Genomic DNA, 13593 nt, shown 5'->3' with positions numbered 1-13593 from the left:
AATGACAATGAAAACACGACGACCCCAAACCTATGGGATGCCCCAAAAGCAGTTCTAAGAGGGAAGTTTATAGCAATACAATCCTACCTTAAGAAACAAGAAAAAGCTCAAATAAACAACCTAAACTTACACCTAAGGCTATTAGAGAAAGAAGAACAAAAGAACCCCAAATTTAGCAGAAGGAAAGAAGTCATAAAGATCAGATCAGGAATAAATGAAAAAGAAATGAAGGAAACAATATCCAAGATCAATAAAACTAAAAGCTCTTTCTTTGAGAAGATAAACAAATTGATAAACCACTAGTCAGACTCATCAAGAAAAAAGGGAAGGAGACTTAAACCAACAGAATTAGAAATGAAAAAGGAGAAGTAACAATTGACACTGCAGAAATACAAAGGATCATGAGGGATTACTACAAGCAACTATATGCCAATCAAACGGACAACCTGGAAGAAATGGACAAATTCTTAGAAAAGCACAACTTTCTGAGACTGAACCAGGGAGAAATAGAAAATATAAATAGCCCAATCACAAGCACTGAAATTGAAACTGTGATTAAAAATCTTCCCACAAACAGAAGCCCAGGACCAGTTGGCTTCACAGGTGAATTCTATCAAACATTTAGAGAAGAGCTAACACCATCCTTCTCAAACTCTTGCAAAATATAGCAGAGGGAGGAACACTCCCAAACTCATTCTATGAGGCCACCATCACTCTGATACCAAAACCAAAGGTGTCACAAAGAAAGAAAACTATAGACCAATATCACTGATGAACATAGATGCACAAATCCTCAACAATATACTAGCAAACAGAATCCAACAGCACATTAAAAGGATCATAAACCATGATCAAGGGAGGTTTATCCCAGAAATGCAAGGATTTTTCAGTATATGCAAATCAGTCAATGTGATAAACCATATTAACAAACTGAAGGATAAAAACGATATGATCATCTCAATAGGTGCAGAAAAAGCTTTCAACAATATTCAACACCTATGTATGATAAAAGCTCTCCAGAAAGTAGGCACAGAGGGAACTTACCTCAATGTAACAAAGGCCATATATGACAAACCCACAGCCAACATCATCCTCAATGGTGAAAAACTGAAACCACTTCCTCTAAAATCAGGAACAAGACAAAGGTTGTCCACTCTCGCCACTATTATTCAAAACAGTTTTGGAAGTTTTAGCCACAGCAATCAGAAAAGAAAAAGAAATAAAAGGAATCCAAATCGGAAAAGAAGAAGTAAAGCTGTCACTGTTTGCAGATGACATGCTACTATACATAGAGAGTCCTAAAGATGATACCAGGAAACTACTAGAGCTTATAAATGAATCTGGTAAAGTAACAGGATACAAAATTAATGCACAGAAATCTCTTGCATTCCTATACACTAATGATGAAAAATCTGAAAGAGAAATTATGGAAACACTCCCATTTACTATTACAACAAAAAGAATAAAATACCTAGGAATAAACCTACTTAAGGAGACAAAAGACCTGTATGCAGAAAACTATAAGACACTGATGGAAGAAATTAAACAGCTTTCTTCAGATGGAGAAACAGATAGAGAGATATACCATGTTCTTCAATTGGAAGAATCAACATTGTGAAAATGACAATACTACCCAAAGCAATCTACAGATTCAATGCAATCCCTATCAAACTAACAATGGCATTTTTTTTTTACAGAACTAGAACAAAAAATTTTAAAATTTGCATGGAAACACAAAAGACCCTGAATAGGCAAAGCAATCTTGAGAAAGGAAAATGGACTGGAGGAATCAGGCTCCCTGACATAAATCACAGCAAGATCTTTTTTGACCCAACTCCTAGAGAAATGGAAATAAAAACAAAAATAAACAAATGGGACCTAATGAAACTTAAAAGCTTTTTCACAGCAAAGGAAATCATAAACAAGATAAAAAGATAACCCTCAGAATGGGAGAAAATATTTTGTTGCAAACGAAGCACTGACAAACAATTAATCTCCAAAATATACAAGCAGCTCATGCAGCTCAATATCAAGGAAACAAACAACCCAATCCAAAACTGGGCAGAAGATCTAAATAGACATTTCTCCAAAGAAGATATACAGATTGCCAACAAATGCATGAAAAGATGCTCAGCATCACTACTCATTAGAGAAATGTAAATCAAACTACAATGAGGTATCACCTCACACCGGTCAGAATGGCCATCATCAAAAATTCTACAAACAATAAATTTTAGAGAGGGTGTGGAGAAAAGGGAACCCTCTTGCACTGTTGGTGGGAATGTAAATTGATACAGCCACTATGGAGAACAGTATGAAGGTTCCTTAAACACAGAACTATCATATGACCCAGCAATCCCACTACTGGGCATATACCCTGAGAAAACCGTAATTCAAAAAGAAGCATGTACCACACTGTTCATTGAAACCCTATTTACAATAGCCAGGACATGGAAGCAACCTAAATGTCCATGGACAGATGAATGAATAAAGAAGATGTGGCAAAAAAAAAAAAAAAGAAGATGTGCCACATATATACAATGGAATATTACTCAGCCATAAAAAGAAACGAAATTGAGGTGTTTGTAGTGAGGTGGATGGACCTGGAGTCGGTCATACAGAGTGAAGTAATTCAGAAAGAGAAAAACAAATACCGTATGGTAACACATATATGTGGAATCTAAAAAAAAAGAAAACAAAGTTCTGATGAACTTAGGGGCAGGACAGGAATAAAGACGCAGATGTAGAGAATGGACTTGAGTACACAGGGAGGGGGAAGGGTAAGCTGGGATGAAGTGAGTGAGTAGCTTTGACATATATACACTACCAAATCTAGAATAGATAGCTAGTAGGAAGCAGCTGCATCGCACGGGGAGATCACCTCGGTGCTTTGTGCCCACCTAGAGGGGCGTGATAGGGAGGGTCGGGGGGAGATGCAAGAGGGAGGGTATATGGGGATATATGTATACATATAGCTGATTCACTTTGTTATACAGCAGAACCTAACACAACATTGTAAAGCAATTATACTCCAATAAAGACGTTAAAAAACAAAAGTAAAAATAAACCCATGTGTACATAGTCAATTAATTCATGAAAAAGAAGCCAAAAATATACTTTCAGGAAAGGAAAGTCTCTTCAATAAATGGTGTGAAGAAGAATGGAAAGCCCTATGCAAAAGAATGAAACTGGACACTTCTCTTACACCATACACAAAACTCAACTCAAATTGGATTAGAGACTTGAACGTGCACCTAACCCAATAAAACTCCAAGAACAAAACATACAGAACAAATTCCTTGACATCAGTCTTGGCAATGATTTTTTGTATTTGACACCAAAAGCAAAGACAACAAAAGCAGTAATAAACAAGTGGGACTACATCAAACTGTGAGGCAAAAGAAACCAGGAACAAAATGAGAAGGCAATCTAGGGAATGGGAGAAAATATTTTCCAATTATATATCTGCTAAGTGGTTAATATCAAAATATATTAAAATATCATATGATCAATAGAAAAAGCAATCTGATTAAAAAATAGGCAGATCATCTGAATAAACATTTTCCCAAAGAAGCCATACAAATGGCCAATGGGTGAATTAGAAGATACTCAACATGACTAATAATCAGGGAAATGAAAATCAAAATGAAAATGAGGTATCACCTTACACCTGTTAGAATGTCTATTACCAAAAAGAAAAGGAAAAAAGTGTTGGTAAGAATGTAAAAAAGAGGGAACCCTGTGAACTGTCAGTGGAAATGTAAATGAGTGCAATGTCTATCGCAAACAGTATGGAGATGCCTCAAAAAAAATTAAAACGAGCACTACTATACGATCCAGGGTTTCCACTTCTGGGTATATACCTGAAGGAAATAAAAGCATCATCTCAAAAAGATATCTCTTCATTGCAGCTCATCTACAATAGCCGAGACTTGGAAACAACCTAAGTGTCCATTGACAGATGAATGAACAAGGATAATGTCATCAAAAACAAAAAGAAACCCTGCCATTTACAACATGGATGAAACTAGATGGCATAATGTTAAGTGAAAACAAAGTCAATTACTGTATGAAAATTAAAATTAAAAAACTACTCTATGAAATCATTTGTATGTGGAATCTAAAGCACAGGCACAGACACACACACACAGCAGAACTCATAGGTACAGAGAACAGATTGGCGATTGTCAGAATCAGTGGGGATGGGGGTGGGAGTCTGAGAAGGTGTTCAACAGGTACAAACTTCCAGTTAAAGATAAATTACTCCTGGGGATGCAATGTACAGCATTATGACTATAGTTTAAAATTAAAAAAAAAAGATGTCACTATATGAATTCCTCTGGCTCTCAAAGTTCGTTTTGCTTTTTTTCTAGTAGTTTGAACAGTTTAATAACAAATTCGGAGTAGAATGTATATATGAGTAGAGTAGCTTTCACTTGAATGAAATATACAAGATTAAAATAAGATATAATGCCTAGATGGGAATGCATGGTCAGCATGAGAAAACTGTCATCAAGGATGTCACAGGGAGGGACTAGGGAAGATCTGCAAACCCCAGTAGTGATTCTGTGCCCTCATATGATATGTGAATTTGGAATTCCCATAAAGGAATCAAGGAGAGTATGAAGACAATCTACAACAGAATAACTCAGTTATTCTCATTGGGGTTTCTTTATGAGGTGCTGAAACAAAAATAAAATGCTTGAAATTTGATCGTTTGGCATAAACAACTTCATTAGATGAAATTTCAGGATAAAATGGAAAAGAATCTTCATTCCTTCAATGTCAAGAGAAGGAAATAATTTTATTTTGGAAAGCATTTATACTGTTAATAGTTTTTATATTTTCACTGATTAAACGGTATGTTATGAGAAGCTTTGTCTTCGTGACAACTATAACAATAATTATAGAATTGCACCAAACAATATATGTGCACTCATGACAAACACATGGCCAAACATTTGGATTTAGAGGACCTGTGGAGCCTTGCTTCCTACAACTTCTAATAAGTTAAGCATAGAGTTACATCACAAGTGAATATGATTTTACTGCCACTACCATTTGTTATTCCAATACACAACTGGAGATATAACAGAAGTCAGAACTCTGTTTTGTTCTCATTTGTCTGAGTGATATTTGCTGTTGTGAAGTTACCAGTTCCCATGATTTGGCAGGTAAGTAGGAAGGAAGGGGGGTGATGGCTTCTGGCTTATCTTTTGTAGGGAAGTCGAGGATCAGTGAACATATTTCACCTTAGAATCGAAATTGGAGGCAAGAAAACAATCAGAAGAACATGAATGAATATTTGCAAACACAGCATGATTCATAATGAATTTGTTTCTGGTAAGCCCTTCAGATTCCATCACAGATTAATTTACTAAATTTGGAAATCTGAAGTAATAAATCTCCTTCCCATATGTCCTTCAATATTGATCACTGGACTGTCCTTTACTATATATAATCATTTATCATTAAACCACAAGGAAAGGGAGCACAATGTTTAAGGCAGGCCAAATCTCCCAACCTGGGTGTTATACACATTCAGACTTGATCCAGCCAGAAACTACATTTCAGAGACAGCTGCTATAGTGCAGCTGAGGGACCTTGCACCTTTACTGTCAGGAACTCAGAGCAGGGCCATTTCAACAAGGGGGAAATCCTGCCATTATGCTGCTCCCCAGACTGCTGTGGGCATTCATGGCTCTCCTCTGCTTAGCTACACATAATTGCAAACCAGGGCGTCGGCTGCCTGTCAGCACTCAGAGGTGAAATGGGACAGAGGAGTAGATGTCTCAACTAAAAATACACACTCACCCCTGCGTCACTCATGAAAGAGTTATTTTGACCTTAAAGTCAAAGGACTAGCACTGTTTTAGAGACCTTGTCTGTACTTCCTTTTCTACTTGTCTATTTGCCTTTGGTTCTTTTATTTTAATTCTCCCGTTAAAACAATGAAACCAAATGGAAGATTGACAGCTACATTCCACAAGAACGTGTACCAGTATACAAACGTCAGTTACCAACTTCTGTGGCATTGACATGTACTGAGTGTTTACAGCCTGTAGATAACATGTTTTGTAGGAGTGCATTATAGCATTGTGTCACAGAAAGATCTGGCGTGCTTATCTGGACTTTATTTTACAAAGAGAAAAATAATCAGCTCCTCACAAGTGAGACAGAACACTTTGGACCAATGGGATAGAAAATGTGACATCAAGACAAGCATAGGACACACGATCTACTAAGTACAGTTCTACCTGGGGAGACAACAGGACTGAATATCTGGAATATCCTGATCTTCCTCAAAGTCTAATAAATAAGACTCAATGTCAGGTTTCAAAAGAATATATTATTCCTGTTATAATTTCATGAAAACATAAAAAACTGAATAGATTCTGAAAACCTGAGGGGCTGATTTTTTAACATTTCATGTTAAAGTAAATTTATTTAGTGAAAACTCTAAATAGAGCCCTAGAACCCGGTTAAAAAAAAGAGATACATTAATTATTTTGGATAATATTGCCTTTCACCAAGAAAGCTGAAAATCTGTGAGTTTTAAAAGAACTCCACTGATTCAGAATGGAGAAAAGTAAAGAGAGGCTAAATGAATGACCAGTAAGTAGATTACAAGAAGGGTGCATACCCTATACTAAATTCTATTTTAAAAGGACTGGCAAAATTATTCTGCTGAATAATTATCAACACATGTCAACCTGTTTAATCTGTAGTTCCCCTCAGCTCAAAACTTTAATACTAATTTTTCCATGCTCCTTTTCAGACACTGCCTAACAATTACCGTGGGAAGAAAAGTAGACATAGTTTTGTGGTGAGCCAGACTTTTTCCCCATCTGTGCACTGACCACGTGGTCTATGAACATAACACCCTACTTCCTGTTTGGAGGAGTGACACAGGAACCCAGGTACTATGTATATGTGCTGCTAGGCCCTCAAAGACACTGAACTCTCAGCTTGAGGCAGAACTGAAAACATATGTGCAGAGGAATTCTTGCCACATGGTGCTCTCCAGCCTGCCCTGGGTATTCCTGGCCTTCATCTTCTCTGGTAGGGATGGTTCCAAATATGGGTACAAATGTTCAGGTTGAAAGGACTGCAAAAAGGCACATGGTACTTCACATGGACTTGGGGAGGAAAGGAGGATTGGAGAAAAGAAAGCTTATCATGATTTCAATTTGGTTTTTCTTTGGGTCCTAAATTAGTCTAATTCCTACATTATTTTGTCCACTACTTCAGCTCTGTTTTCTGATTTTTTCCCACAGGATTTGGTGCGGCCCAGAAAGCTACTCAAGTCCAGCCAGCCATATCCAGTCAGCTAGGGGAGGCGGTCACCTTGAGCTGTCAGTATGAAACAAGCTGGAGCCAGTACTATATTGTTTGGTATAAGCAGCTTCCCAGTGGAGAGATGACTTTCCTTATTCATCAGAGTTCTTCTGGCCAAAATGCAAAGAATGGCCGCTATTCTGTAAACTTTCAGAAAAGACAAAAATTCATCAGCCTCACCATTTCAGCCTTACTGGTGGAAGATTCTGCAAACTACTTCTGTGCTCTCCGGGAACTCACAGTGCTTGAAGTAATAGGAAAAGCCAAACAAAAACCCCAGAGCTCAATAAGAGAGAGCCCCCTTGCTGCGGGAGCCACGCTGAAAGGCACACCTGCAGATGCCAGACAAGAAATGGTAGTCCTGTGGTTGCTTAATCTGTGGTCTGGATCAGGAGATTTAATTCTAAATAAAATCGCCTGCTATCTCACTTGGGAACAGATGTCCAGAGTAACTTTCTACTAATACATACTCAGTCTTGAATTTTTGACTTTAAGTCCATCACACAGAACATGTGTAAAATTGTCTACTGTTGAAAATTTGCTCCATGATAATTTAAAGTGGCAGTTCCACCTAAAGACACTCACATTACAAACCTGGCTCTAGTTATCTGAAATGGTCATGAAAATCATTTCCTTAGTCGTTTCCTCTTAGACTTTGTGTCAGGGTACAATCAGAGAAGCAAATTACAAGTGATCTAGAATAAGAGACTCACTGTAGAGAATAGAACTCAGGCAATAGCTAGAGCTGGTGGAGGGGTCTCTACAAAGCTGTTATCTTTGCATCTGGTGTTGAGCCTGAATTCACTGTTAGTCAGTTAGAGTGTCATTTGGGAAGGAAAGTTGGATGTGGACAAAAGCATGGACAGACTGTGTCATGGACGGGTACTAGAAACCACGAGGACAATGGAACCCACAAAGACACACTAAAACTTCTCTGTCTCTCACCTCCTTCAGTCTCACAATGGTGGGTGACCTCAAGGAGAAGTGGCTGTCATTTGCCCTCATGCTACATGCATACTTGGTCCAAGACAAAGAGAAGATGAGGAGGAGATCGGGTGGGCGGTAGAGGAGTTGTGAGTCAACAATAAGATGAGCTAGTTCATCAGCAGCCACATGTGTGAGTTGCCCAGTTCCTGGAGCCCTGCACCAACCAGCAGAGCTTAAAAAATGTGGCTACTTCATGACAACTACCTTCTAAACCTTGCGCAAGTCTTTTTTGTGGCCAACCCTAACCCAGAACAATACAGGGAAGCAAACTCTGGGACATAGATATCCAGATAGTTGAGACACTACAAAGCTACTACAGTACCCTCTATGTCAACTAGTCACCCATCTATACCTCTTTTAACAACACAACTTTCAAATAAACACAACAGCAAAACTATGCTTCCTGTTAATAAGATGCAGTTATTCCCCATTCAACCAAAACCAAGCTAACCCTCTCCCGAAGAGAGTACACCCAGTTAATTTATCCATTTTGGGGTGGTGTTCTTTCCTCTTATACCTCATTCACACTGTCCCATTGAATCCTGCATCTTAACCACTGAGATACAATGAGATATGAGATAAACTTATACTTGCACATCATATGTTACCACAGGCAGACAAGTAGGGGAGAGACTTAAAAATGGTTAATGTATACATAACCATATTCATATCAAAATGAAAAAGAATTGTCATAAGTATTATAGTTCTTGTTTCTGCAAATGACCACATGATTGTAGGTGGTATTTATAACTACCATTTCCATTACCCATTCCATAACCTATTTGCTCATAGCAAGTACCTTCACTCACTGTTCTACTTGACTTCCTAAAAAACAAGTTTCTTATTCAGGAGCAATGCTATGTGGAAAACCATAAAGATGAATAAGGAATTCTGCAAGTCCACCACTGTGGTTTGGCAGAAATTTGCAAGGCATTGAAGGCAAATCCAGGGGTCTATTTAAGTGGAAATAATCTTGCCAATACCCAGGGAAAATCGATATATTGTATTCTGGGAAATATCATTAAGAATGATGCCTGATTTCACATCAGAAGGCACCAATTGAAAACATTTTTAAAGTGTTAAAACAAATAAATAAAACTTTGAAACTGGCTTCTTATGAACATGAAAGGATATTTTAAAATTGTCTTTGTTAAAAATCACTGCTAGTAGGGGGGAAAGTCAAGGCACAGAATGGTAAACTGTATTTGCAATGCATATTTCTGATACAGACTCAAATGCAATATATATTAAAAGCTCATGTAAATCAATAAGAAAAGAGTTAATAAGAATGGCAAAATCTTGGAGATCCAATTCAGAAATATTATATCCAATAGCTAATAAATATACAAAAATTATCATTATTCATCAGGGAATATTATTATTATTATTCATTAGGGAAATGAAAATAAAACCTCATCTGTGTCCTTTTAGCATCCTGAGTGAATCAGTATGGCTAGGAGAACAGGACCTAAGAAGAGAGGGAAAAATAATGACTGTCTCCAGGAAAATAAGTGATTAAGTAAATTTCTTAGAAGCTCCCATCATTGAACTGATGTGGAGAAAACAACAAGCAGTAACAGAACACAGACCCGGACATTGAAGGAAAGGAAGGTTTTACTAGAAAAAAGAAAGTTGGTCCTTATTGGGCTTACTATATGTCAGGCACTGTAGTATGCATCTCAGTTTCATTATCTAACTCAAATATCATAAACCCTATGAGACAGATTTTATTGTTCCAATTTTTTTAATTTTTCAGAAATAAGAAAGAACTTTCCTAACTGTGAATATCATCTCTAACTTTTATTGCCAGCCAGAGTGTAGCATTTATGGGGCTCCTAAAGAGCAAGGTTTGAACTATGGAGAAGCACTTGGCCCCAGCACAGGCTGGCTGGATGTCTCAGTGATGGTGACATTACTGGTTTAAACAGGAACCTAAAGGGAACTAGGAAAGAAGATGCCAAACCTAGGCACAAATTGCCCCAGGATCAATAGATGAGGAAATCATCCACTAATCAGTTAACAGTGCTGAATGCTTTAGCAAGTTCCTTATGCAATAGTGTGCTGGGAAGAATAAGGGGCCTCAGGGAAAGATATTATTCCTTAAACACTCCAAGCATGTTTCTATATCAAGACCTGTGCTCCTTGCCTTTGTCCTCTCTATTGTGATGTTATGCCCCCAAATATCTACATGGTGCACCTCTGAATTCCTTCATGTCTTTACTCAAATGTCACCCCTTTGGGAATCTTTTATCTTTTATCTCTTTAATCTTTCTATTTTCCTTCCTTGAGAATCAGGCTCTAGCACACTGCATGCAGCAAGAAAGAAAGCTGAAGCACTGCCACCTGGTGTCCTGCTCAAATATTTTGTGATGCCTACACTGGCCTCGCTGCTGCCCTCTAGTGACATTGGGTAAAATTGTGCTGAAGCCTAGCCACAATAGAAGCTGCCATTGCTGAACCAGTCAGTAAACTTCCCAATGCAGAAATCAGGAGAGAGAGGATTCAGGAGAACTGGCTGGTTTTTTTCTTTTGCTAGCCAGATGTGAAAGTGATTGATTTCAAATGACATATACAACACATGAGATGATTTTGCCTGTGGAGTTATAGGCTACCTTGGAAAGAAAGCTCAGAATTGTTGTGCAAGTTTGGGGTTTCTTGTCTGGTAAGTATAATTGTGTCTACTGCTCTGTCCTTTCTTGTAGTATAGCAATATCCTGAGAAGTGGGAGCAAGAGTCAATAATGGGAAAAAATAAACAATTGTAGCCAATACTGGGTGGTACACTCATTTCATATTATAATATGCCCACCCAATCTCTCAATATGACACCTTAATGAATTGACTTCTCATTAACAGTAAGAACATGATAGGCCATGGATACTTACGATAACACATGAAATCTGCCAGGTAACCTGCTACATATATCTCAAAAAAATATTGAAATTTATCTTGGGCTAGATTCCTCTGCAATTTCAGATTCCATCTCCCAACATGCCCCCCCAACCCCACCCCCACCCCAACCCCCCACCCCCCCCGCAAGATTCTGCACATTGCCTGCAGCTGGTTGAGTGCCTAAGCTAGGGAAGGTATTGTGTTGGGTGATTTGAATGTGTGTTCTCACTTAATTCTTACTGGAACCCTTCAAGGTTGGGTCCATCCTACTTTAGGGAGACAGTGTAGCAAAGTGCTTGAGACCAACGACTTGGGTTGTATTTCTAGATCTACCACTCGGTAGCTGAGTGATCTTCGGAAAATGACTTAATAATTTTTATGCTTCCATTTCCTCATATCTACCATGTGGATATTGACAGAATCTACCATGCAGGGTTCTTATGAGAAGTGAATGAGATGATGAATGCCAGTGCTGAGCCCAGCACCCCCAGAAAGATACTGGCTACTTGCAGAAAAGGGAATTGAACATGAGAGAGGTTCGATACCTTGTCTGGTGTTACAGAATAAGTGTCGGAGTGGAGCCCTCTCTCCATACCTTGTCTAGAGCAGATGCCTTCCCTCACCCCAAGAGCAACTCTCTAGCTCAATACAATATTGTATTTTTTAAGTGCTTATCACTATCTATAATTTTCTTTTTAAAAAAATCCATTTATTTAATTCTTCCTCCTCCTACCGCACTGTAGGCCTTTTATATCCTTTCACTACAGAATCCTCTATGAATGAACAATACTTAGTGCAGGAGGCTCAATTTATATGTGTGTGTGTGTGTGTGTGTGTGTGTGTGTGTATATAAAATAAACGTACAAAAGATAAAATTATTTCTAGAGTCCATGCTATTCAAACACTGATATAAAAGCTTAAACTGGACTAATCTTTGTGTGTTTATCTAGAACGGTCAATATGTATATCCTGCAAGTCACTTCATCTCAGATTTAATTTATGCAATATATCTAGTGATCAATTGGCTTCTCCTCGATTTCAGGTAAGGTGGGTTGCTGAAAATTACAGGATTCTACCTTACTAGTTGCATGAATGTCAAGGCTGTTGGAGGTATTCCTGTCTTGTTCTGGATACATACCTTCCAATATCCGGGTGAATTTTTCAATGGATCAGTATTTTCATCAGAAATACGCTTCACAGCAAGTAGGCTTTATGATGGTGTGGTCATACCCACACTACCCTATTCATCAAGTGGTCTGATCTGGAGGAAAAAAAAAAAAGGAGCTTTAGTTGTACTAGTTTCTGTTTGTCTAGCAGTCCATTCCTAACCTCAGCCTTTGCACTTCTAAATTGGGAGACATTAATGAGATTTTTCAGGATTTCCTTTATTAACCACAGTGGCATCTCTTTTCTTGGGAAGGAAAGTCAGAGGTTAGCCATTGAGATATCTTCCAATCCTGTTCCACTTTCCAGAACACTGTTTGAGTGTGTGGAAGGTACTGTTCCCTGAGTTTAGTACCTTCCCCATGCTCTTTCCTTTATTTATTTCAGTTGTTCACTGGAAAGAAGGTTATATAGTCAATTTACACTGCCAATTTTCCGGAAGTACATTTAGATTCTGAACAATCTTAATTACTGCTATCTTGTACTGTTAAATTTCCCCTGGATGTCTTTTTTTTTTTCCAGCTGTTTTTTAAGCTTACAGGGAACAGAGAGTATTGCTTTCATAATTTTCAGATCTCTTAAGGATATTCTGGGCACAAGATGACTGTTTAAACTAATATGCGTATGTTCAATCAAACTAGCATTATTCCTGGACTGTGACACGGGCAAGATAGAACATAATTCTTATTTACTTTTAAACAACGCTATTTGAGGTAAAATTGACATTCCACAAAATTCATCCATTTTGAATGTACAGTTCAGTGATTTTTGGTAAATTAGCTGACTTATGAAAGCATTACAATAATCCAGGTTTGAACACTTTTATCACCACAAAAAGCTCCTTCATGCTCAATTATAGTTAATCCCTGTTCCGATACCTGGCCACAGGCAACCAGTGATCTACTTTATATCTCCATAGGTTCCTTTTCTGAACATTTCATGTAAATGGAGTCATTCAGTACGTTTAAGTTGTTCCATTTTTTGGCTAGTAGAAAGAAACCCAAAAAGCAGACTCCTGTTATTTTCAGAACATATCTTCTCTACCATTTAAAACATTTACTGAGTATCACAAATGTAAGTGGCGTGGCAGATTCCAAACACCATGGACCCCTTACCAGATAGATATGTGTTCTAGTTATTACCAGGTGTTTGACCTGGAGTGAATTCCTCAATCTCTTTCAGCTTTAGTTTTCCTGTTGGTAAATTGGGAATG

General features: G+C 38.0%; 1 long non-coding RNA gene across 3 annotated transcripts in view; it reads right to left on the bottom strand.

Moving 5' to 3' along the window:
* The window catches only part of LOC109552290 (uncharacterized), a 212691-nt gene that overhangs the window by 9362 nt on the left and 189736 nt on the right, over nt 1–13593 (bottom strand). For 2 of the 3 annotated variants that reach the window (XR_012329419.1, XR_012329417.1), the window contains exon 7: nt 12355–12477. This is a non-coding gene — a long non-coding RNA (uncharacterized lncRNA). Of the gene's footprint in view, nt 1–9737; nt 9794–12354; nt 12478–13593 lie in introns of all 3 variants that reach the window. The other variant, XR_012329416.1, reaches the window with a different exon arrangement.

Source organism: Tursiops truncatus, chromosome 2 (genome assembly GCF_011762595.2).
Source record: "Tursiops truncatus isolate mTurTru1 chromosome 2, mTurTru1.mat.Y, whole genome shotgun sequence".
In the NCBI taxonomy this organism is placed as follows: Eukaryota; Metazoa; Chordata; class Mammalia; order Artiodactyla; family Delphinidae; genus Tursiops; species Tursiops truncatus.
This window is presented reverse-complemented; position numbering and strand designations above follow the sequence as displayed.